Below are 27,230 nucleotides of genomic sequence, written 5' to 3' on the forward strand. Positions count from 1 at the left end.
AAAAATGAGAATGTAATAATTTGTTCTTAGTAACTTCAGAGAAACATTTTAAAGTGACTCAAGGTAACAGGTGTGAATGTTTTGGAGATGAGCATTATTTACACATACAAGATGAAGTTGTGTGGAATCTTTTCATAGTTTTTCCCTGGATGGACCTGGTTTATACATTTAGTTTGTCCTAAACCCATTGACTCAGAGTGCTACTGCCGCTTTTCTTTGATTTGGGCTGTGAGGACATGATGTGGGAGTTTGCCAGTGGCGATGGCAGGGGAGTTGTTGGTGAGGGGTGTTCTTTCACTTGTAACCTCATAGGCTCCCGCTTGACACCCACGTGGGTGCTGAGGAAACCACAATACTGGGTTGCTAGGGTTCTGCTCCCTGAGTGGGTGCACCTGGAAACAGCTGTGGCCTTGCTGAGGAGGGAGTAGCAGAGCTCATGGGCTATACCGGGGACACTACTGTTGTTAATTGCTGTAGCAGAAGCGATAACAACAGGAAACCCAGGGCTGGGTCCCCGAGGCAGAAAGCCTGAAGGCTAGGGGCTCAGGAAGCTGGGGTTTGACCTAAAAGCTCAGTCTGACCAACAGCGAATTTGCAGGGCCCTGCGGTGAATTTCCGCCTGTGGTGGTTGCAATAGGTAAAGCCAGAGGCGAGGCACACACGATGTGCAACAGAGACAGTGTCAGAGAAGAATGGCAGAAAACCTTCCACACCAAGGGCCCAGGCGACAGTCCTGTGTCCAGTGACCTCCAACTCCCAGTGCAGAGGTTGGCTGGCAAGAGGTAGTAAAGATACTGTTTTTACAGAGAAAATCTAGGGCTCTCATTCCTACCCCTCCCTCCAAAAATACCTGCACGGTGAGTTGCTTGAAAGCAAGGCCCCTGTCTTGTCCATCTCTTTTTTTTAATCCTCACTCGAGGATACTTTTTCCATTGATTTTTTAGAGAGAGTGCAGGAGAAGAAGGGGGGGAAAGAGAGAGAGAGACAGAGAGAGAAACTTCGATGTGAGAGAGACACATCGATTGGTTGCCTCCCTCATGCTCCCCTACTGGAGCGGGATCAAACCCGCAACCAAGGTAAGTGCCCTTGACTGGACATCGAACCCACAATGCTCTAACCAGACTGGCCAGGGCCTGTCTTGTCTATCTTTGTACACTTAGCACAGTGCCTGGAATTTAGAGGAAGTCAATTCATGTTTGTTAAATCAATTAATAGAGAGAAGTGCACTTCCTCTGTCTTACTCTGATCTCCATGAATGGCTTGGAGAGTATTTAGATGAGATTTAATTTGCATTGCCTACATGGAAAGTGTTAGGGAGTCAAAAGTAATTTTGTTTGTAAAGTAGTAGAAAGAGCAGAAAGTGCTTTGTAAATGAGATTCCAGTTTGGGGCCGATCTAGGGCAGGGCCTTTCATGTTTAGGTAAAGGACACCTGCTTCCTTCCCCCAGGGTCTGCTTTCTTCTGTGAGAACAGCTGGGGACCTGTTGGCTCCTACCTTCTATTTCTGAAGGCATAGAAAGTAAAAGGAACAAGACATCATTTTCAAAGTGTGTCAGTTGTAGAAATAAAAAACGAGCCCTCTATCCCTTTTTATCTTTATGTCCATTTATAAAGCAGCATTTAAAGCACTGAGGACCATAAACCCTACCCCCCAGGACTTAGTCTTTTCACCAAGCTGGAGGATGAGCTGGGTTTGTTGCCTTCAAAGAGAAACTTGTTTGGGAAGCAGCCATTTTAAGCAAGGCTGGGGCGGGTTAACTTGAATCACTGAGAAGTCGGAAGCTGTACAAGCACTTCTGTGGGCTTCTGGCTTCTTTCAGGGAGTGTAGCCTTCTCCTGCCCACCAGCCTGAAAGTGAAGTAAAGTTGTCAGAGCTGATACGGAATCAGAGGCCATCACTGCTGGAAGGAATCGTAGTGGTATGTAGCCTGGGGATGGCCAGTGGCAGTGCCACCACAGACTTCACTAAACTATCATGGCACATTTCCCTTCTGCACATGGCAATAGTTCCCCTGGTCACTTTTGGTGTATCATTGGTGGCACAAGTTATGAAACCCATTTGTTCTCCTTTAGTCATTGTTAACTCTTTGTTTTACACATGCAAAAACCCAGGCTCAGAGGTGAAGCAACCTGGCTAAGGTAACATAGTGAGCTAGTGAAAAAGTCAGTACTAAAGCCCAGATCTTTTGACTCTTGGTGTAGTGCTCTTTTTATACAGCCAGATGGCCTATGTTCTTGGGACAGTTGGTAAAACAGTCACCTGTTTGGGAATGACTGGGTACGCTTGCAGGCTGCGTCAGATCAGTCCAACACTCTAAGTCTAGAGTTGTTCCTAGATCAGGAACTGGGACTGAGGAGTATTTGGGGGTGTTGGAGAAGGGGCTTCATAGGCAAACCTGGGCCCCAGTTTGAATTTCATATCTAAGTTTACCTGAAGAGAGAATGCAAGAAATGTCTGGCAAATAATTAATGCTCAGCTAAGACTTCATATGCATCCTGAGTAGCTAGTAGTGGGTTATTCATGACTAATGGGGGTTTAGTTTCACCCCAGTGATGGGCTGGTCTACACATCAGAGTCTTATGATTAAAGATTGGGAGCTGGCATCCCCTTTGTCTGGGCAAAGACAGATGCTGCTCCCCCTGAATGTTCTTTAGGTAAGGTTTTACCGACGGCTTTGCAAATAACCCATGGCCCCTTAGGCAGATACAGAAATAGTCAAATGAAGATGAATTCTCCTTATTTAACTCCAGTTTTTTAGCTCCTGTATTGGAGGTGTGGGTTATTGACTGGTATTACATTATACCACACAATGAGTGTGAGTCTGGTTTGAAATAAAAGGATGACAGGAAGTGCGGTGTTGTTATGCTGAGTATCTGAAATAACTCTCCTCATTAATTTGAAATATGTGTCTGTGTTTCCCTTTCCCAGTGCTTCTTGGTCTTTTACCATTTCTAAACTCCTTTTCTCCCAATGTGCGGAAGAGTTCGGGTGGAGGTGGGAGTAAGAAGCAGCTAATTCTTACCTTAACTGAAAAATAACTTGGCAGTCAAGAGAAAATTGACAGCAACAGTCTTGAAAAACAGCATTCGGAGCCCCAGCACTGTGAGGGACATCATGTTCATCTTCCCGGCATAAACTGTGGTTGAACAAGAGTAAAGATGGTTTCCTTGAGAGAATAAATTCCCTTCCAGAAACTGGGTCCACAACACTGACACCAGCCTGTCCTGGAATCACCATTACAGACAGACCCCAGTGACTGCAGGCTGCTGCTCACACCCAGCGGGCAAGCTTTGGAAATCCATGCTTGCAGCCCAAGCTCTGCTGGGAGGGTCAGAGGGAACCAACTGAGCTCAAGTATGGCTATTGTTTTCTTTTGAAATCTGGTGATGTTTGGCCTCATCTGACAATTACAGAGTTTGCTTTACCCCTCATTGTGAAGTTGGCCCTCTGATTTCAACTAACCTTTGAGTTCATGGCAGACCTCTGAAGTTTGCTTTATGTTTTCAGGTTCCACTGGTTTTATATTACCTGGAACAAACAGAAATGTCACGCTTACAATGGCAACCAAGAGGCTCAAAGGATTTTAGGTTTTAAAACTGGAGAAGATTTTAAGTAAGTAAACTGAGGACCAAAGGTGTGACTTGGTTAAGGTCATACAGCTATTTGCACAGCCACATACCTACCATTAAGGGCTTTTTTCATTATACCATGAGGCCAATATCCAGGCATGCCTCAAATTTGTAGGAACAACTAGGATTCTTAACCCATGATAGGCTTGGCTGCCCTTTGTTTAGGCCTTCGCACTAGATTAGAGTGCACCTGATTTTCAACCCCAGAGTCTAGTAGTAGTCTAGGGCAGTCAGTAGTAAAAAGGAGGCAGTTATTGGTGAAGAAGAGAGATGGGGATGAAACAGATGAATTTTATCTTAGATTCCATCTCAGAAATGCAGAGAGTTCAATTTCCCAGCCAATGACAGGGTATAGTTGGGCCTATGTCTTGTTTCCAGCATAATACCATGTTGAGAACTATTTGTCAAGAGTTTACATTTCCAACTTTCCTTTCTCCAACTTTTCTTCCCCACAATCCCAGCCCCCTGAAGCCAGAGACAACCTACCTGAAGAATTTTTCATCTGTTCAAAGTCAGTGGAGTACAAGATTTTATTGTTGTGTTTAACTGAACATGTCACTGAATTAGAATCTTCATATTGACCAAGCTTGACAGCACTGTACTTCCCACTGGGAGTGATAGCAATAGCAGGCTCAAATTCTTTTATTTTCTTGGATGACTGGAGATTTATAGTTACATTCTTGGGGTAGAAATCCTTCACCAGACAAGCAACATGGGTCCCATTTTTCATGACGAAAACAGATGGTTTGGCAGGAGGCTGACTTCCTGCAAATACAATCAATTTATTTCATGAGATGATTATCCACAATGTGTTGGAGTTAAACAGTGGTGTTTGCCTCAATTTCCCTGGGGCCAGACACTACAACTCAGACTTTCCTGCATCCTTTTAGTCACCTGGGCTTGTTAACACCTCCATGAAAGGATTTCCAAGAGGAACAGATATGAAAGGCAGTCAGTTTAAATTCCAGTTAGGAGCTGCTAAGAGATATGGTTGGGAACAGAGATGGAAAATAACAACCACAAAAAAGTTCTGGATTATCTGAGTTTCAGTTATCTATGTTTTATTAATCAATCCTCTGGACAATCAAGGTCAGGCTGAATACCTGTCCACATCAGTTAGTTTATTTTAAATGCATGGGCCTTTGGAGGGAGGTCAGGGCAGGTGCTCATGTTTTGCGTTATGTCGATTAAAGAATCAAGGATCTGAGAAGGACTGCATAACTGGTTCAAGCATTCTGATGTTGGGGTCAATTTAGGGCATCACCTCCATTTTATGGACTGGAAGGGATCTGCTGAAGTTAAGTGATACATCTCTCTGTCTTTAGGTGAATACTTCTTCTGTAAGTCTACCCTACAGTTTCCTTTCAGTCTTTAATCAGAGAATAACAACTCATTCTCAGAAATTCTTTATAGGTGTAAATCAAGTTGAAGTCAATTTTTCTTGTTTTATTCTAAGCGGAGCTGTGGAATGTTGGCCCCAATAATTGGATTTCCTCCTAGCCTTCTCTCCTGCCATGTCTCACCTTGATTTACCATTTATCTGCTACTTTGTATGTGCATCTCCCCCCCCCCCACTTAAAACCAAAAATCTTTTCTTAAAAAAAAATAAATATCTTTATTGATTTCAGAGAGAGGAAAGGAGAGGGGGAGAGAGAGAGAGAGAGAGAGAGAGAGAAAGAGAGAAACATCAATGATGAGAGAGCAATTGATCAAGCCCTCAGCCCGGGCATGTGCCCTGACCGGGAATCGAACCCCGATCCCCTGGATCCCAGTTTGATGCTCACCCGCTGAGCCACGCCCTGCCGGACAAAAACCAAAAATCTTGAAGCTTTCAGGGTAGTGAAGATTCTTTCCCATTGTGCCTTACTGAAATTTCTGAATTGTGATACATTTTGCATCCATGGAGACTTGAACTCTTAGTCTATCTTCAAATAACTACTAAAGAAAGAGCCCTGCAAATGCCCAAAATCAGGAAAGATAACCAACCTGCGAATGGTGATCTGGATATATTTCCAATCGTAAGCTTATCTGCTGATTTTCGATGATACTAGCTTGTGTAAATATGGCCCTTAGTATTCAAAACTTAACTAAGTTTGGCTTCTTAGTATCAAATAAAAAATATGTTGAATTCCAGTGTACTTTTATTTACTATGGCCTACAATCAAGACATAAGGTATTGCTAAACAAATAGTCTTGGTGATGTAAATGTGGAATGATTTTTCCAGTGTTCTTGTTCTGTCCTGACTCTGGATTTGGGTTTCAGCTGTGAAGCTCATGGTAGCAGAGCTATAACCAAATCAGTCTGTTATATCTGGTTGAGATGGAGTGAGTGGTTGTCAGGAAGCTCCTGTTCATTACCACTTTGTAAATGGACCATGGCTGATCAGAGTTTTCCTAGAAAATCAGCTATTCAGAGAAGCCACCTCATTACTACCATCACAATTCCCCCCCCCCCCCCCCCGGGAAGCTCAACTAAAAGACTGGATTCTTTTCCAGTCACTCAGGGCAGGAAACTCATTCCTAAGAATCTAGTTTCTTATATTTTTTGGCTTTAGCTCTAGACAAGAGGGGGATTGGGGATTTTTCAAAGGGCTCTCCTGGACAATGCTTTCAACCTACGTGAGAATCGAAGCCACTGATAACAGACACTGATAACCCTGGCAGTAACGGCTTAGAAACCACACGTTCCGGACTTAGAAACCACATGTTCCACTCATTCTCTTCCCTTCAGAACTGCGACATTTCTTGCTCACTATACTGACTGGTTTGAGATCTATTCCAGTTAATTTTCAAGGGAGTGACGAATTATGGAGAAAGGAAACTTGTCTATTAAAAGACAGAAACAAAAAATCTCTACTTCCTTGGTTACTTAAGTGTATCATCCAATCCTAGTCTGATTTGGTTGGCTAATTAAGGCTTGCTTGGGATTTAAAAATCTACATTCAAAGGCAGTTGTCTATGATCACTTTGGGCTGGAGAGACATGGCTTGAATAATTTGAACAGTGTAATATAGCAGCCAACACAGGTGTCTGAAGAAGACTATTCACTTTTAACACTGAGCTCTGAATCTATTAGTCAGCATTTCAGACAGAGCACAGTGCACTGATTTGGTAAAACAGTTTTCTCAGACTCTCTCAGTCATTGTCTGTATGTTCAAAACAATTGCTTGAAAGAGAAGTGTTTTATCCAATCCATTCTCTGGTATCATGGTAACCAAAGAAAAGGCCATTTGATTGAACTGAGCATTTAAAAAAAATGGAATGCATTCAATATAGTTGCCATATGTAACCTAGTCTATTCTTATATTTAAACCAAAACTTGAAATTGTATAAAATTTGCACTATTGTAGTCTAAAATTTAAAGATTTAATTAATTGTTTACCTTTTGAGAATTTCCAGTCTCTACTAATGGTCCACAAATATAATTACATCTCAACATGTGTTTCAAAGTGTTATTTGTTTGGATAATAGTTATTTTGTTTTTAGACTTTCTCTTTTTTGAGTACCAGCCCAATGTTAAGATTGTGTGCTGGTAAACAATACAAAAAGAAGGGTATACCTTTCACCAACAGTCTTCTGGAATTTCTAAACTTGGGAATCATCTAGGGTTTATATTCACATAAGGAGTCCTACTGGCTCCTTAAAAATTGCAGCATCTATAACAAATGTCACTCACAATTTCAAGGCTCTCTGCCAACATGGGAGTTAACTTGAACACTAGAATATCAGTTTGCTCTACCTGATTATTTTCACCAGGTTAAACACCTCTCTCCTAAACCTTCCAAGATGCAGGACATTTGTTTTCAGGTTGTAATGAGGCAGGCACACTAGTCAGCTTAACCAAAGAGAGGTGTAAGGATGAAGCAACTTTCTGGAGAATTTGGGCCCAAGTGTATCTGCCACTGCTCCTCCTGAACTGGATGCTCCAACTATTAGTATAATTCTTCTAGGTTCCTTTGTGCTTTGAAGATTTCAGAAATAAGTGGGAGCTATAGTTTTAACATATGTTTCTAAAAAAATAAAATAATTAAAGAGTTACTTCAGTAACTCAGCCTAATGCCGCCACTCCGGCCCATTTCACATCTCCTAGGTCTACATTCTTAAGTAATGCAAACTGGATGGCAGCTCTAGTCCCTCAACTTACCCCCAGAAATATAGAGGGAAAAATCAACTTACGGGGCTCCACGAAGAGTTGGGTACCAGCTCCAAAAAACATCTGTCGGGTGTCCCAGGAGCACATTGCGATGCTGCCTCACAGGTAACCAGCCTGGGGCTGGCCCCGGGCCTGGCTTAGAACATCTGCATCCTGCCTCCCCTGCCTGGGTCCCAGCCAAAAGACCCCACAGCTCAGAGAACTACAAGGCTGCTCTTGGTGAGCTCAGGGGGCCAAGTGCACAGAGTCTCAGTTTTCTTTGAAGCTAATAATAGTTTAAATGCTGGGGAAAAAAGATGTGAGCATGAAATCCCCAGCCAAGGAACACTGGGACAGGACTAGTGCTAAAACAAAGCAAGAAAAGAGGGTCACAGGTGACCCAAATCTGCCTTCAAGATGGAAAACGTACTCCTGGCTTATTGGGAGACCTAAGAAAAAACACAATAGCTTGGGAGCAGGGATGGGGCACTGAATGTTGACATTTATTATAATGAATGTTAGAACGAGGAATGTTAGACACAGGTCTTGTTCTCATATTCTGGCTCCCTTCTCTTGGGTCACAAATGCTGCGCTTTGATTAGAAACCTAATTTCTTTCCCATCAGTCACGCTGCGTCTCACAATAATAACAAATCTGCTTTCTAATTCCCTGACTCCAGGGAAAGACTTTCAAAGGACTTGATGGCTGAACAGGAGATTGGCAGCTGCTGGGAGAGCCCAGAGGTGCTGTGTGTTATGGATGCAGGTCAGAGGAGCTCATGCTTGCTTTGGTTGCTTGTTTTTGTTTTATACTTTCCCCTGGCTCTGGGTCAAGATATGAGCTTCAGGAGAATAGAGTGATCATGTGAAAATGAACTTAAAGACCCTATGGGTTTCTCCGTCTCATCACCAAAAATTGAGAGTCTAGAGCTAGAGCCAAAGGGAATGGCAGCTATATAGGACCATTATTTGCTGTCAAAATTTTAAGGATTGGGGGCTTGACTTGAAATTCTCACTCTTCCTTCCTGAGCTTCACATCATCATGTTACATTCCATCACTGCCCAGAAGAAAAAACCCAGAGAAGTAAATAGAGTTTCATTAGAGAGCACGATCGGGGTCCCAGGAGAGGGGTTAAGCATCAGTCTCATCTCTTTCCTTTTTCCCCAAGACTCCCAAAGGTACAGCCTCAGAAACTTGATTCTAACATTGCAGGTAATTCTGAATTTCAAGTAGAAATGATTTAAAGGGAAAATGAAACATAATACTTTTTGCTCATATGCAATTTGCCCAACATCAGTCAGACTGCAATCAGCTACAATATAATTCTGTTTCTGTCCTTCTTTTCATTGCTCTAGTTTCTCTCCCCTCAAAGATAAGAAAACTCACCAAATTCCACTATTTCCCTGGAAGCAACAAGAATTCCTGTAAGTTTATATTACACTCTGAGGGGCACAGACCCTGTGGACACTACCAGTTGCTTTCAGGACTGTCAGCCTTGCCACAATCATGTACCTTTCCCCACTTCTTTATTTCCTCTGAAATAAAAAATAAAATAAAATAAAAAAAATCTAACCATGTAAGAGGTAACACCTGCCCCACTGGACTTGGCATTTTGTGAAACTTTTGAAAGGCTGTTGTTTTTAGACTGCTCCCAGTGACTGACTGCTGGCAGCTACCCCAACTACCCGAGTATAGCCTCTGGATTTCCAAACCCTGGGGCACACTGATAGTGGACAATGTGTCCAGGAGAGCACTTTATTGTCTCTATTGTCTTGAAGCTGATGACTGTGTCTTTTTTGGATGCAGGCTCCTGAGCCTTGTGCGGAGTCCTCAGGTTCAGGGCTAACAGGGAGGTGAGCACATAACTGCTCTCAGCAGAGCCAGGCTCGTATGGGATCTTGTAGACCATTTAGTTTAAATCAGGCACATTCAGTGCACGCTCTCAGTAAAAAGAGATAAGGGCAAGATTGGCTTTTGTCATTTGCGGGAGATAAAACTCTCCTGATTTAACTCCTTTAATAATAGTTTTCTAACCCTCTCTCTTCTTACACCATAGCCATGACTCTTTTTCCTCATAAACAGTGGAGAGACTCTCCTCATCTAGGGCTTGCCTTTTCCCTGGTCCCAGTCCTTGATCAGAGGGCCAGACTAAGAGCTCTAGTTAGGCAGTTGTAGAAGACTATGAACACTAATCCTTAGAACAGTTTCTAAGCATATATAGAATATTTTCTTGGGAGAAAACTAATGAATTTGTCTTCAAATTTTACCCCAACTCTTTGCAACAACAACAAGAAGCCTCAGTGGATTCCCAATTTAGAACCTCCTGACATCCCAAGAAACACCATTCATTCAGGATGATGCCATAACTCCAAGGAATATACAGACTGAAGTAAAATGTGTAACTTACTTGCTTCCACGATGAGTTGAGTGCCCTTTCCAAAGATGAGATGTGCTGTCGAAGCACCACTTCAGGAGTCATTACAAAAAACCTTGCTACCTATCTGCCCCCTGTTTAGTCCTTCTGTTTGGAAGGGTGTGGGTGGAGCAGAACAAGTGTAGCTGGAGACATAGAATTTTGCAAGGGTTTCTGAGATCTAAGCATTACACTTTGGCAGCCTGTTTGATGTGAGTTGTCTTCTGAGTCTTAACATTTAAGGAAGTCCCTGAGTTTTCTGCTATTATCTCCTCAACATGTCGTCTCTTACTTCCAAGTTTTGCTTCAGGATCACCTTTCACAGGGAGAAAGGAATTATTTAGGTTTTGCTGAGGATTGCCAAATGGCTGTCAGCTGAAACGTAACTTTAAGGCTTAAGTCAATCACAAAAAACTATGCCTTAGTTAGAGGTTGAAGGACATGTTGGTTGGAGCAAAAGTCATTGATGCAAAAGACTTGGAGTCTCTCTAAAGGATCATAATAATCATAGATGACTACCATTTGTATAAGTACTTTACTTCTTACAAACAGCTTGTGTTTACACTACCTCAGCAAACATTATTGTAATAAATTCCATGAGGCGATACTATTAGAACCATATTATAGATGAAGTCACTGAAGCTAAGATAGTGAGTGGCTGAGCTGGGCCTTACTCTCAGGTCTCCAGCCATTGAACCAGAGTAATAGATAATAGGACTGAAAGGAGCCCCTGTGATCACGTGTAAAACCCTTGTGGTCACATAAGGGCAAATTAATGGATGCATAGGGAGGGTTTTGACTCCTTTCCTAGTGCCTTTAAAAAATTAAATCACAGAATTCCTATTGGGATATAAGACATTTATACCATTGGACTCCCCTGCTTGTCCTCTAAATTGCCCTAAGAATTAGTCTGGGTACTAATCATACTGTACTAAAGCGGGAAGACACCTTGGAAATCATTTGGTCTAGCTAGAGGGAGGTTAAGAGTTCAGTGGAGTTAAGTCAGAGAGCTTGTCAGCCAAAGAGAAGGATTAGCACTTGGTCTTAGAGTTCTTGGTTTAACATGCTCATCACTGTGCCTCATATTTCCTAGATATACTGTAGCACAGGCCTGGCTATGGTCTAGATCTGTAAATGGTGAAGGCTTGGGTATTAAGTAAGCTGGTTCTCTAAAGTTAGATAAGTAGAGGGAGGACACAAACTCCAGGAAGGATAGTGGATCAACATAACAGACGCCCCATCCTGGATTTTCTCAGAAACCCACCGCTTGCTAAATTTCGTGGTGGAAAGATGGAATTTTCAGTAGCCTGCAAAGTATTTCCCAAGCTGGTGACTTGGGACAATATCTAACAAAGATAATTGCCAAATATAGTGGTCATAGTAAGGAAAAATGAGTCACTTACGCGGTTGTACCTCCAGATAAGTTCCTTTGCCAAAGATCAGTTCTCACAGCTGATGAACCTAATCTAAAAAGTGCCTGACTTTCTCTTTATGGCAACGCCCTCCCAGTTGTGAAGGATGGGATTTTCTGTCTCATCTGGCCAAACCTCTTTCCTCCTAAGTCTTGGGGCTATCCTTCAGGTCAAAACAGGAGGCGATAGCTGTGTCAAATAGAAACCTAAGCTTTTACCATGTTACATTATGGATTTGTGCTCTGAATGGGAGAGACTAGAAAGGAGTCTTTTAGTTTGATCAAGAGAAAAGAAAGGTGGCACGTTGATCATAGAGGTGTGGTTCTCAATCTTTGAGCTGCACTTAGGTGGGGGAAAGACCTAGTGAGTTACGTACCACGTTCCTATGTTTTAGGGGAATTCCATTTGGTATTCAGCCAGAGCTTGGCATCACTGCCAGCATTGTGCAGAGCCAGACTTTTTAGTATAAAGTAGAATCAGTCTTCAGTATATTTTAATAACATATTCATGAATATAAAATTTTAGCAAGCTTTAACGACATACACTTAAAAGTGACAGTTAAATTAACCTCTGTCATATATAAAAATTAGAGTCCATGAGATTGCCTATATGTCACTCTAAAAAGCAGGGAAAGAATATACATTTTGAGATTGGTTTACAGCTCATAAAGGACTGTAGATCCTACTTTGAGAATCACCACAATGGAGAGTGGTTTTCAGTTATGAAGAAGAAAGATGCCAGAAAACCTGAAACCTAGTTTGACTCTGTTTCTTACTAAGTGTGTAATTTCGCCAAGTTCCTTAAGTTCACTGAGATTCATTTGCTTCCTTTATAAAACAAAGGTAATATCTTCTGAACTGGGAGGTTGTAAAAGTAAATGAAAAGGTACATAGAAAGCATTCTCTAAACTAGAAAGCCTAGGTATAATTATTAGAATGCTTATTAGGGTTAGATATAGAGACAATATGTTTTACTTGAGGGATGTAATTTCACTAAATGAAGAGCTCCCCAGGGGCGAGGCTGCTGAGGGAGAGCAGAGTCCTATGTCTTTGGCATTTGAAAGTGTCCACTTAGGGCTGCGGGTGAGGACCGGAATCCAGGTTTCCGTCCCCCTTGGCCTTTTCTCTGGGTCCTTTCTCTTCCTTTCTCTAATCTTCTCTCTCAAATCCAAACACCGAAGTCCTTACAGTAGAGTACAAGCCACTCCCTCCTCACTCCCATTACCAACCTGACCTCATTTTCAAATCCTCTCCCCTGCACTCACCTTCCTGCAGCAACATGGGCCTCCTTACTGTACTTCACACACCCCAGGCTGCACTTGTGTTCCCTCTGCCTGGAGTTGCTCTTCTTCTAGATAACTGCATGGCTCACTGTCACCCACTCATGTCTCTGCTCAAATGTCACCTTTTCAAAGAGGCCTTCTGTGACTTCTTTGTTAAAAATTGCACATTGCTCCCTCCCACTCTTTATTCCCCTCCCTTGCTTTATTTTCCTTTCCAGGGCTATTATCACCTAAAATACTATATATTTTATTCATTTGTTTAGTTTACAATCTGACCATAGCAGCTCCAATCAGGCATGGATTTCTGTCTGTTTTGTGCATGCTGATTCCCCCAGCACCTAGAAGAGCGACTTGTCACAGGTTGCAGAGATGGAGCTCAGCCTGGCTCTGCAGGTTCCTAGCTTGTTTTCATTTCTATTCCATTTTGCCTTACACCACAACTGACTTGTCCTCTCATTCACTCATTCATTCATTCATTCATTCATTCATTCATTCATTCATTCATTCATTCACTCACACATTCATTCATTCATTCGTTCATTCAACAAATGTTTATTTAGTGCCTTCAGTGGTTTTGGGATACACTAAGGAACAGCTTGGAGGTCTTGCCCTTATGGAACAAGGAAACCAGAAGATAAATGATCACACAAAGTTTCAGGTGGCGATGAAGACTGTAAAAAGAACAGCAGGGTAAGGTTGCTGCAGAATGATAGGGGATGGCTGGGAAGGAACTCGCTAGATGTGACACTGAGTATAGACCTGGAGAAGGAGGAGGAGGGGAGAAAACCCTGTGAATTCTTGGGAGAAAATGGCTCCAGGCAGAGGCTCCATTCTGGAAGACCCCGTGTGCGTGAGAGGAAATACCAAGGATGGGAACGGGAATTTTAGAAACACATTGATGAGCTGAGGATTTTGTGGACTCCTTTCTTGGTATGATCATCTGGACTGTCTGAGTTTACGAACTCTTGAGCACTGGGGGTGCAACGTGAGGGATGAGCCTTGCCTGGAGAATGCCTCTTTTGGTAACTGGTTTTGGTCTGGGGGTAGGAGCCTCCCTGAGTGAAGGAGGGTGGTGGGGATGGCTGCTGGAAGGGAAGCAGCCTAACTGCTGCTTCAGGCTATTCAGGCAGCTTGGAAAGGAGCTCATTATAGGCCTGAGGGGGAGGCTGGGCCAGACTGGAAAACCTGCATGCATGCCCCAGTTGACCTGCAACCCCGATAAAGAGCAGAGTTCTTAAGTGCACAAACTGAAGTATGGGAAACACTGAGCTGGTGCATCTCACCATCCTTTGAAATGAAAAAGTGAAGGGCATCCAGAGGGGCAGGATCCAGAATATCTTTGAATGGAATCAGATGGATATGGGAATTTTCACTTGGCTAAGCTATGTGATCCTGGGGGACCCCTCCTGACCAGTAAAAGTGCAGGCAATAGCACCTAGTTCCTCATGATTATTGTGAGAACTGAATTAAATGCCATTCATTCATAAAGTGCCCAGCCCAGTGTCTGGAGACATAGTTAGCACTCCAAAGAGGTAGTTGATATGATAACATATAATAACCCATATTATTTTAAGTTCATCTAATGGCCCACTTTCACGAAGATGTTCCTGATGACTCTGACTCTTTTCTAAGCTCCTGTCATTGTCATGGTCAGTAGCACACATTTATATTGTGGTACTTTATTCCATGCTGTTTTGTCCTGTTCTCTGGTTCTGTTTTATGAAGTTAAGTGGCATCTTCAGGGTTTCTCTGTCCAGAGGTCTAAAGGGTGTGGTGGATTTGGGGCTGTGAGTTTGTGTAGACCTGTTCTGTTAGCTTTGTGCTCCCTGGCAGCCTGCAAGTAAGAACTTGAAAGAATCTTCAAAAGGGAGTAGGCTTCTGCGAAGATAAAGGCCCTGGGTTTGCACTGATGCCTCTTTAAGTCAATATTAGTTGGCTAAAAAAGAAAGCACCATTCAAATGTATTCCAGATCCTGCCCTCTCTGGATGCCCCTCATCTTTTCATTTCAAAAGATGGTGGGATGCAGCAGCTCAGTGTTTCCCATGCTTCAGTTAATAACATCTCCCATCAATCTGTCATATGATTTGCTTAATAGTTTTCATTAAATTTGCTCACTTTTTAACACCATATATAATTAAAATGAAACTTTAAATCTTATGGGTTTAAAAATCTCATTGTTCTATTCTGATATTCATTAAAAGATAGTGCAATTAAAATGAAAAGAAAGTCTATGTACCATCTAAAACCATGTGTTATACACACATGCTTAGGGAAACACTGGATCAAGTAAGTCACTAAACAGAAGAACTTAAATTCATTCAGAAGAACTTGGTCAACAAAGGGAGATGAAGGAAACCAGCCATCAACTTTGTCAGGAATGTGGATACACTATTATTTTAGTGAGAGAATTTAAAGTCAATGAGATCTAAAGATAAGGGTCTGAATTAGTTGAATTTTCAAAATCTTATATGGTTTTCGTTTTTTTTTTTTTTAATTTTAAAAAAGACCCTAAATTTCTTTGCTCTGATTCTGCTAGCACAGCTTTGGATTTCTCTCTCTTCTTGGATACAAGGCCCCTGCCCCACTTCTCCCACAGTGTGTGAAGCCGGGGAATGCCTAGTCTGCACTCCTTCTTTTTCCTTCCTCTGCCCTCAATCCTGTGCCTTCCTCACTTCATACACCCAGGACTGCCCCGTCCCTTGGTGTTCTCTGAGACAAGCCCACCCTGCTGCACTCTTCACCCCACCTCTCTAGAGCCTTCTCTTACCTTGGAAAACATAAGTTGACTGTCAAGGCATCAGGCCAGGACATGCAGTTACTTTTCCAGTAGCCAGCTCAGCAGATTTGGGACCTCTGACCCCATTGCTAGACTTCCCAAGGATCTTTGAAATGGTTTTTTTATTTGCATATTACATTTTCTAGCTTAATATTAATGTCCATTATCTAACTGGAAGCTGCTGCCAAATGGAGACTGCTGTCTTTTAATTTATTTTTTTAATTTTTTTTTTTAAGCAAGAACAGTTGAATTCAAATGTCACATAAATGACACAAAAATATGCCTTCTGTGTTGAGTAGAATCCTTGGACAAGTTTAGCATGGATTGCTTTCCAGCAGTTAATTAGTGACCCGAACCATATTCTCTCAGCGAGGACGGTGAACACCAGGACCCCTCAGGGAACTACTCCTGGCTGTGTCCTATAGACTTTAAAGTCTTTCTTAGGTGGAAACATTACATATTCACTTTGTTCTGCTTGGAATCTGCCCTCCCTGGGATCCAGAATGTTCCAGCATCCTTAGTCATAACTTAGCTTCCATTTGCAGCCTTGACAATTGGAAACGGATGTCTGGCACCTATTCATTTCTTCTGAAGAGAAATGTGGCAACAACAGTGACCACTTAGCCTGGCCTTGCCCTCTATGCCCAGGAGGCTGACTCAGCCCTGAGCTCTCCCAAGACCATGAGTTTGGCCTAAGGAACTGTTTATATCTGAGCCACATTGACAGAATCCCCAGACTCAGATCAACCTTGTTTCTGATCCATTCTAACTCAACTCGAGGACTTGAAACAATGACTCTGTGGTCTCTACAGCGTAACCCGAATCTCATGCATTGAACAGATTTTTCCCAGTTTCCCCTGAGTGAGGTGGGGTCTTTCACAGCCCCAAAGTCTATTTTTTTTTTTTTTTACAGACAACCACCTTCTCAATTCCTACGCAGGGGACTAACTATCTTCCCCAAAGTCCTCTTATATCAGTGCTATTACTAACCATTTCACATTTTCTAATATTTCTGCCTCCTTAGATAGAGAATGCCTTAACCTTAAAGAGTAGACAAATGAGTTACTTACTTGGTTCCACAGTTACATGGACTCCTTTTCCAAAGATGAGTGTCTCTGACACAGCACTTAAGAGCATTCTCAAAACCTCAGCAGTGCCTGCACCACTCTTCCTTCCATTAACTGTAGGGCTGGAGGATCTCCAGGGCTTGGCTCTTAGAAAGATGACATTTGCTTATCCAACTGGTTCATGATGATTTAGTCAATTGCCAATAGGGGCGAGTTTGCTTTTGGGAGGTTTGTGTCCGAGGAGTAGGTAAGAGCACACATTCCTATGGGGAAGATTTCCAGGACAGGACATGATGTTCTCTGAATTGTTGTTTTCTATTGTTTTAAATTGTTCTCATTTCCTAGACCCACACCTAACTCTCAGTCTTGGAAAACTGGCATCACCAAGTGGATAGGTCTTGGATCCATGACTACTCCAGAGTCAAGGCCTCTATAGTCACCAGTGCTGCTTAAAGGGCAGATAACTTGTGGCATCACAGGAGGAGACGGGCAGTGTGAAGCACTGACCAGGGACCAGTGATTCACAGTGTAGTCAGTGTTAGAATGAGCAGCTATGGCAGGTGACTGCCTAAAAACAAATCAATCTCTGCTGAAATTCATCTTCCCAAACTGCAAAGCAAAGCACTCGGGCAAACCTCTCTAGGGATTTGGACTCAGAAATTCCACATGAGATAGCCCATGTAATTCTCTTTGCAATAGCATCAACACAAAACCAAGACAAGGATAGTTTTTAAGGAAACACCTTTTGTATTCCCTAAACATGGCTACAAGAACATAGTGAAAAAACAGTTTCACCTCAGTGAGTACAGCAGCGAGTGAGAGGCCAGCAGCTGGAGGTCACTTCTCTTGGCCTGGTCAACTTCCTGGCATCCCTTCTGAGTCACTGAGCAAGGAGGGATGGTTACTTGCCTTGTTTATCCCTCCTGGGCATGGTAGCAGGCTGAGGATTTCCCAGGGAAGTGCCACCTTTGCCCCTGTAGTTTTTGTACAGGTCTTAGTGGGTTTTGTAGCACTGTGCATATCCCCCCAATCACAGTATTACAGAGCTTTACAAAAACCTCCCAGAGTTTCACCCTATGTGAACTCTGAGAACCGCAGGGGCTGGATGTTTTCTCCAAGTCAAGCTCCAGCAAGATCAAAGGGTTTGGCAGTTGGCTCAGGGCAAGCTCACCCAGGTGCTTCTGTCTAAGACTCTTCTGCCCCACTGGCTAAATCTGCCCTGGAGTTTCCAACTAGAATGGACTTTCAGAAACTACCACGTCCACTCCCATCTGTGCTTTCTGGCCAGTCTTCTCTCAGATGGTTTCCCACAGAAGAGTTTGTCGGCTATCTGAATGTCTCAAGTGGATTCTACATGCTGTGGGTTAGGCAGAAAATGTTTGTGATCAATGCAATTTCTCCTGTGGCCTGCTAAGCTTCTGGATCACCTCTGCTTGCCCCTGCTTTACACCTGAATAGTGTTAAACAGTTTACAAAGGGCTTTCACATAAATTTAAAATTTTATCTTTTCCATTGGCTCCCTGGTTGCTAAATTCAGGACCAGCAGCCCATATGGTGCTTTGTGGGATTTAGAAAAGGCAACCCTGCTGGGCACATGAAGAGGGTGCAGACAGAGACAGCAGCTTGGGTTCAAGCTTGGGAAACAGATGGCACCTTTGTATGCTTTATAAAAGGTTTCCCTTTCTCCAGCTGATGCAGCTCCACAACCAGGGCCTTTAGCCCCACTTGTCCCCTTGGCCAAATGCCCTTGTACAAGGCATAACTGTGCAACTAGACGCAGTGGCTCTGTCCAAATTCAGTGGATACTTTTTATTTATATTCGTGTTTGACCTCTGATTTTTGATACAGTTGCTCCTGTTTGGAAACTCTTCTCTGGGGTTCTCAAGAGATAGGACTTGGTTCACTTTTGATCTCTGTGTCTATCACTATGAAAATAAAGTGAAGCACTAGGCTTATCAAAAGTGGCCTTATTAAATGTGAACCATTAAAGGAGAGTGTGAACTATGTTGTTATCAAAAGGGAGCAGGATTGAAAAAAGGTTGATCTTCAGACTTTTCCTGGAGGATCTTATCCAAATCTATGGCTTAATCAGGGTGTCACAATTTTACTTATACTCTTTGTGACAACTCCTTCTTGCCCTACATATAACTGCATGCTTGCCCCACAAACTCCAAGCAACTTCATGTCCATATACAGAGCCTAACACTCTTCCGCTGATTAAAAAACACATACATACACACACAAAAAGGGAAAGGAGGAAATGAAGAAATGTTATGGCCTCAGTTACAATGTAATAGGGAATGGCTTAGGGCAGAAAGCAGGAAAAATGAAAAGTTGAGAGTCTCCTAGGGAGGGTCAGATGAGAATAAAGAATTGCCATTTGGACTCTTGAGTAGAGCTGTCTTTAGGTGCTAGTCTTTGAAATGACAAGAGGTGGGTAGTCACTGTGTTGAATAATAGATTAAACTTCTGATTAACCCCTGTGACTCATTGGCCTTCTCCTAATGCTTGTGCAGACTTTCCCAAGCAGCATCAGAAACTGGTTTGAATAGAATTAGTTATAGGAAATAAAAGTTGGGAATGAAAAGGCAATTAAAATCCTGAGTTATACGAAAACTTAAACTATGAAACCCTGTGGATCTGGGGTGGTGAATTTTACAATCCTGGGGCTGTGGGGCAGAGGGTTTTGGGATGATGAGTCCCGATGAGAATATAGTTGCTGTGGTTCCCAACGTTTCACTCCCTCTCTGTAGCAGAAGTGCACAGCCATGTACTTTACCGCATGACTTTGCAGGGCCTCCTAGGCCGAGTACACATCTGACTCTTGATTTTGGGGCTTGCCCGTGCTTTCATCCCTACAATGTGGGTAGAAGTAACGGTGTGCCAGTTCCAGGCTGAGGCTCCAAGAGGCATCAAATCATGGATTTCCACCTGCATTCTTGTCATTGCTCCTTCAGCTTGGTTCTTAGAACAAAGACATGTAGAGCAGACCTGAATCTAACCCACATCTTGAAGCCAAGTCCAGCTGGCATGCAAACCATTGAGAAAAAGCAATACACGTTTGTTGCTCTAAGCAAATGACACGTTGGGGTTGTTTGTTATGGATCATAATCACAGCAGAAATAGCTGATCAATACAGATACTAAGCCTTGGGGGAACCTCAACTATGAAATTACATGCTTAAAATTTTGAGTGGTTCCCATTATCTTCAGGATAAAGTTACATGGAACACAGACTTTTGCTTACCTCTCCAGGCCTATATCTTGTACTTTTCTACTTGTTCCCCTAAACTCAGCTGCACTGAACCTCTTGCTTCTTGAAAGCTCCATGTTCTTTCATACCTCTTTGCCTTTACCATGTGATTGCTTTTACTTTAAACGCTCTTTCCTTCTCCTATTTTCAAATTTGGTCCTTAATTTGTCTCCTTAAGTCCTAGTCCTTTTCTGGTGCTAGTTTAGCTATTGACTTCCCTGGGAAGCCCTAAATGAAGGCTCAAGACTGAATTGGGTTAGATGCCCACACTTTCCCTGAATTTTCATAACATGTAGTGCTTATCTCCATCATTGCACTCAAAACCCCTTTTTCCCTTCTTCATTAGATAGTGACCTTTGAGGGAAGGGATCTTTCTTGTTCATTTCTATATACTTTGTGCCAGCACAGTGCCTGACTTGGTGAGTGCTCAGAAAGTGTCTTCTGAATCCACTTTAAGGATGAGGTATCTCATATTCAGAAAGAATAAGCTAGGAAGTGACAGAGCAGAGCCATGGCCAGAATCCACGTATAGCCAACTTCTAGTGCCCTGCTCTCTTTCTGGCACCGGCTGCCTTATGGAATAAATACTACCTTACATTTGTTTAGTGGAGCATAGCAACATTAGTGGTAAACAAACTGATTTTTAACATTAGCCTGACTTAAGCATCATTGGGAAGATAAATTTGTTGTGTTTTGCTCCACACATGAAAGATGCTCTAAAACAAAAAAGAAATGAGTTTCACTTTGTCTGTATATTTGGAGTATTTGAATCACATTTTTCTCACTAACATGAGTAATCAAGGATCAGTGGTGCTTCTGGAGAGGAATCCTAGAATGTCACAGTTGGGAGAGCCTTCAAGGAGCAAAATACAACCCAGTCAATGCACCCAAGTTCAAAGGAACATACAAGAAATCAAATATTCCAATTCCTAGTTCAGTCATATTTTTTAGTATATCAGGCAAATACCCAGTCTGGTCCTACTCTGGCATTTATTATCTGAAAGTGTTTCAGGGTATCCTTTCAGTCTCTCAGCTGATCTCCTACCTTGAAGTGGCCATAGAAGGCCCAAGTGACCTGGCATTTCTTTTTCTCTGTGACTTTTCACTGTTGTATGAGACACTCTTCTGTGGGAGAGGGGTGTGGGTGGCAGGCACAGGGTGGGTATATCCTGAAGTTCAGCTCTTCCTGGAAGGAGGCCAGGGCATGTTCTCAGTGCCAGGCAAGCTCATCCTCATTGGGGAACAGAGGAAAGGGACAGTGTGTTGGAACTGGGTTTATCATGGCCTTGTCCAGTCCTGGCTGGGACCAGGTCTCATGCTCAGAGACTCAGAGCACTTTAAGAAAATTTAGGGGAAACCAACCCAAGAAATAAAGTAAATACTGGAAAGAGGTGTCCTCCAGGTATATGGGCTTTGAACTAGATTTTTCATCTCTACCTCCAGCTCCTAGTATTGATATGTGCTCTTTGAGGGTTATAGACAAACTGCAGTATATTAAAAGGAGAATACCAAACTGTTGAAGAGACTTCAAGCCATATACATGGAGGACCAACTAAAAACGTGGAGGAAGTAGACCTAAGGAAGGGGTATCTCCAGGGGTGTTTGATCATAGTCTTTGAATATCCTTTGGGGAAGAGCTGGTTTACCAAATCATGTCTGTTTATGCATTCTGTCTATTGTAATGTGTTGGTTTTGTTGAAATATATGAGAAAAATATACAGAAACATATACAGACATGTAGTTCTAAAAGAGAGGTCAGTTGCAGTGTGGAATCTGAAATCATGTTAATGAACTTTCCATATTCTGTTAGATTAAAATCCATTGGTCTATCTTACATTTTGGATGGAACTTTCACCCATATATGGTTTTGTAATATCATTCTTTGGTCAATTGGGAAACATTAGTTCATGAATTAAACAACTTCCACATGTTTATACATTTCATTATACAATATCAAAATACCACAGTAGTTATTATCACCACTGATACCTTTAAATCAGAAAAGTATTTAAATGTTGGGGACCTATCCAGCTCACGGTGACACATACAAGTTTTCCTAAACTCTAATTTTTGCCTAAAGCTTAGATTTTTATCATTAGTAATAATTATCAGTTGTTTTTCTTGATGTGACAAGCTCAGTTTATTCATTTTCAAGAAGATGCCTGCCAAATACCCAAGTCTGAATAACTAGTTTGTCTGTCAGTCATTCTTTCAAACAAAAATGGTGTTTCATGGATAAAAAGGCTTTTCAGCTTGCAACTCAAACAATTCCAGAAATGTTTTCTCTTGAGATAACTATAATTTAGAACTAGCAGAAGTATACTTCCTTTGCAGCATAGAATGTTAAGAAGACATATGTACTCAAAAGTTGAGATCTAATAAAATTAAGTTTTTGCTACTTTGTCAATGTTATGGACTGAATTGTGGCCTCCCAAAATTTATATGTTGACGTCCTCACTCCCAGATCTCAGAATGTGACTATATTTGAAGAAAGGGCCTTTAAAGAAATGATTAAGTTAAAAATGAGGCCCTGAGGGTTGGGCCCAATCCAATCTTCCTGGTGTCCTTATAAAAAGAGAAAATTTGTACTCACAAAGAAATGAGACATGCAGGCACAGAGAAAAGACCATGTGAGGACACAGTGAGAAGGTGGCCTGCTGCAAGACTAGGAGAGAAGCCTCAGGAGAAACCAACTCTGTAGGCATCTTGATCTTAGATTTCCAATCTCACAACTGTGAGAAAATAAATTTTTGCTGTTTAAGCCACCAAGACCCTGGTATTTTGTTATGGCATCCCTAACAAACTAATATAGTCAATAACATTTTAAAGTAAAATGGACTCCCCCACACCCCCAACAAATACTTGGCAGTGAAGAATATGGCTACTAATACAGGATTGTTGCCACCGCCTTGATTCATGCTAAGGGAGCAGAAGCTTTACCCACCATTGTTTTTGTACCATCAGTGAAACTCTCAACACAATGAAAAAGGCAAATAATATATATATATTTTAAAATATATCTTTATTGATTTCAGAGAGAGAGAGAGATATCAATGATGAGAGAGTCATTGATCGGCTGCCTCCTGCCCCCGCCCCCCGACTGGGGATCGAGCCCGCAACCCGGGCATGTGCCCTGACCGGGAATTGAACCCTGATCGCCTGGATCCTAGGTCGACGCTCAACCGCTGAGCCACCCCCGGCCAGACGGCAAATAATATTTTGATATTATTATAAAAATAGTTCTGACCTCGTGGACTCCTGAAAAGGTGTTGGGGCCCTAGAGGTTCATGGACCATACTTTGAGGACCGCTGTCCTAATTCTATGTTGTTTGTGCTGCCGCAGTGGCAATGGTGGCAGTCAGCCCCAGGTTTCCTCTGCTGCCTCACCTCCTTCTACTTGTTCGTTAGTGATTAGTAGACCAATTTTATCATATGTTTTGATCAATGAGTAAGTGGTCAGAAGCCATTTTGAGCAGTGGCCTTCCAGTTCTAAAAAAATGATAAAATTGACCCAAATACTTTGGTTGGAATTTCTAGAATCAAAGACCATGGATCTGTACGTCATCTGATTTTGTTGGTTTTCTTCTTGGTGTTACTCTGCGGGTTCAATGCTGGATCCATGATAATTGTGCTTTGGTGACAGAGGGGGGCTCAGTGAAGGCCTAGAAGTCTGACCACATTATGTTCAGTACCTAAACTATATTTCTGTGACAGTACTTCAGCCTTTCCATTAAAAAGAATCTTTACTTGTTTAAGTAAACTCAAAATGGATTAAAGACTTAAATGTAAGACTCAAAACTATAAAAATCATAGAAGAAAACATAGGCAGTAAAATCTTAGACATTTCTTGTAACATTATTTTTTCTGATATATCTCCTCAGGCAAAGGAAACAAAAGAAAAAATAAACAAATGGGATTACATCAAACTAAAAAGTTTTTGCACAGCAAAGGAAACTATACCCTCCTTCCCCCAAAAAACACACACAGACAGCTTACTAAATGGGAGAACATATTTGCCAATGATACACCGGATAAGAGGTTAATATCCAAAATTTATAAAGAACTCGTACTACTCAACACCAAGAAAACAAACAATACAATTAAAATATGGGCAGAAGATCTAAATAGACACTTCTCTAAAGAGGACATACAGAAGAACAATAGACATATGAAAAGATGCTCAATGTCACTACTTGTCAGAGAAATGTAGATTAAAAGCACAATGAGATATCACCTCACACTTGTCAGAATGTCTATCATCAGTCAATCCAGAAATGACAAGTGTTGGCTAGGATGTGGAGAAAAGGGAATCCTAATGCACTGTTGGTGGAATGCAGATTGGTGCAGCCACTATGGAAAACAGTATGGAGTTTCCTCAAAAGATTAAAAATGGATCTGCCTTACTACCCAGTGATTCCACTTCTGGGGATTTATCTGAAGAAACCCAAAACACTAATTTGAAAGAATACATGCACCCTCATGTTTATAGCAGCATTATTTATAATAGTCAAGCTATGGAAGCAACCCAAGTGCCCATCAACAGACAAGTAGATAAAAAAACTGTGGTACATATATACAATGGAATATTACTTGGCCATAAAAAAGAATGAAATTTTACCATTTGTGACAGCATGGATGATCCTAGAGGGTATTATGCTCAGTGAAATAAGTCAGCCAGAGAAAGATAAATACTATATGATTTCACTTACATGTGGAATCTAAAGAACAAAATGAACAAACAAAATTGAAACAGACTCATACATAGAGAGGGAGAACTGGTGGTTGCCAGAGGGGAGGGGAGGTTGGGTAGATAGGTGAAAGAGGTGAAGGGACTAAGAAACACAAATTGGTAGCTACAAAATAGTCATGAGGAAGTAAGTAGAACACAGGAAATATAGTCAATAATATTGTGCTAACTATGTATGGTGACATTTGGGGTACTGGAAATATCGAGGAAAACACTATGTAAGTTATATGATTTTCTAACCACTAAGCTGTATACCTGAAACCAAATATAAAAAAAAAAGAAGTGCAAAAGTTTCTTCACTTTTTGAAAGATGCTCAGATTTGTTCATAATAAGAGAAATGTGAATTAAAACTATATTGAGGTATAATCTCTCACTTATTCAATTGAAGAAAATAAAAGTTTCACAAATTAAAAAAAAATTAAACATATTTTTCTGCATAACCATGGTACCCCTGTTTCCCACTTAACAAGGGTAACAATATCCTAAAATCATTTAACAGCCAGTTCATGGTCGAATTTTCCTAATTGTCCCCAGAAGGTTTTTTATGGATGGTTTTTAAAAACAAGAACCCAGTCAGAGGCTACACATTTAATTTGGTTGTTAAACCTTTTAAATTTCTTTAGTCTGTGCTAGTTTTCCTTCCACTGCTTTCCCTCTACTGTATTTTCCCCACCTTTTCATCACATTGGTGATTGAAGGGACTGGTCCTGAGGTCCTGAAGAATGTCTCACCTTCAGATTTGTCTAGTTATTTATTTGTATAATCCTCTAACTTGTTCTTCTAGCTCCCTTGTCTCCTGTTAGAATGAAAGGTTTGACTAACTTTGTTAATTTGTTTATTTTTGGCAGGAATGCTGTGTAGGTGATGCTGTGTCCTGCGTGCTGCATCATGTCAAGATAGACATAGTGACTTGATAAGGCTGTCAATCACTAGGATGGATGGTGACAGAGAAACCCATCTTGTGCAAAGTTACAAGTTTCCCATTGCAAACAGAGAGTCATCTGAGACTTTAAAATGTTTTTAAACTTTTATTTTTGGCTTGGAAATTTTTTTTCTGCATGATTTCTGCGTGAAGCAGGAAGCTAGTCATATTTCTTTTTTCTGCTAATGTGAATGCCTCCAGTTTGAGATACCAGAAAAAAGTTACAAACTCGTCACTATATGCTGAAAAATTAATATTTAAAAGAGCCTGCTTCTTTAGAAAATAAATAATCCAAAGATATGTTCCACTTCTGTGCTAAAAGTGAGAATTTCATTAAAAGTGTCATCTTTGTGAAGTGTTTATATTCCCTGAAAATGGGCCCTTCTGATGTTATTTTGATTGCATCGATGTATTCTATCTTTTAAAAGTCATAAACCCCGTTATTTTGAAAAACCTGGGAGGAGACCTAGGTATAGTTTTCTTTCCCTGTGCACTGCTTTTGCTCTTCTGGACTTAAAAAGAGCAGTTGGACTTGGTGTGCTAACTGGTGATTGTAATCCCAGGATGAAGGGACTAATTTCTGTGCTCTTGGATCAAATATATGTAGGATTGAGACAAGAGTGAAGGAGAGCCCAGATTTCATAAGCTCTCAGATCTATGGAATTAATCACTGATTGATTCTCTGAAGTGAACAGAAATATTGCTTAGTTCCCAGGAAACATCTCTCAAGAACACATCTTTTAAGTGGGTAGGCTTAAATGTGTCTCTGCTCTGGGATGAGGAGACTGCTCGGTGGCATTAGGTCAGAGAGGGAGGTGCCTTGATTCTGAAATGATATCCCAGTCTGCTAGGTCTTCCACTGTCTTCAAGAACCAGCTCAAGATTGATCTCCTAAAGCTCTTTCCAGCTAACTCTATTCAACAAAAATCTTCCCTCTTACCATATGTTTACTTGCTTGTGATTTTCTAGCTCAGGTTTTACTTACGAAGAGTTTGTGCTCCTCATCATATCACTGGGCCCTTTGTCCAGTACTACTTAACAATGACCTTCTTGCCATCTCTACTCCTTCATTCAACAGTTTTCTCATAAGAACAAGACACATGAATGGCTAGGGTGTGGGGATTCAGGATTAGAGTTTCACCTAGTAGATCTGCTTTTAGTATGGACTTTAGAAATTCATTATTTAAAAACGACTTGAACTCTGCAAGCATGTCATATTGTAACGAGATGGAATTCAAATCACAACCGCCACTGTCTAAGCATTTTTGTACATTGTTAGAATTTAGCAATGCTTTTATTAGGCATTGAGCTCTGTGAAGGGAGGAGTTATGTACATTGGGCAGACATGGGTTCATCCTTTGGGTTCATCATATACAAGTGTGTGACCCAGGATACCGGCTAACAGTCATTATTGGTTCCATTTCTTTTACTTCCTCCATGATATTCTTTTTTACATTGGCATGAGAATAGCTAATAAATGTTAAAATGTGTGGTTGGGATTACTCATTACTGATGACTTGGGTGACACTTGTTCACTCTGAAATCATTGTAGTAGACAACCTCTAAAGAAAGGAATCTGGAGGCAAGGGGCAATA

The 27,230-nt window shown here is 41.5% G+C and overlaps 2 gene segments (V, D, J or C); both read right to left on the minus strand.

The window, feature by feature from the left end:
- Positions 1 to 27,230, minus strand: part of LOC308556969 (T-cell receptor alpha chain constant-like) — a 543,909-nt gene that overhangs the window by 81,182 nt on the left and 435,497 nt on the right.
- Positions 1,585 to 12,962, minus strand: LOC308556956 (T cell receptor delta constant-like). The segment is given in 5 exons: positions 12,852 to 12,962; positions 4,117 to 4,395; positions 3,464 to 3,529; positions 3,024 to 3,137; positions 1,585 to 1,848 (listed from the first exon to the last, which is right to left on the minus strand).

Source organism: Miniopterus schreibersii, assembly GCF_964146895.1.
Source record: "Miniopterus schreibersii genome assembly, chromosome: 1".
In the NCBI taxonomy this organism is placed as follows: Eukaryota; Metazoa; Chordata; class Mammalia; order Chiroptera; family Miniopteridae; genus Miniopterus; species Miniopterus schreibersii.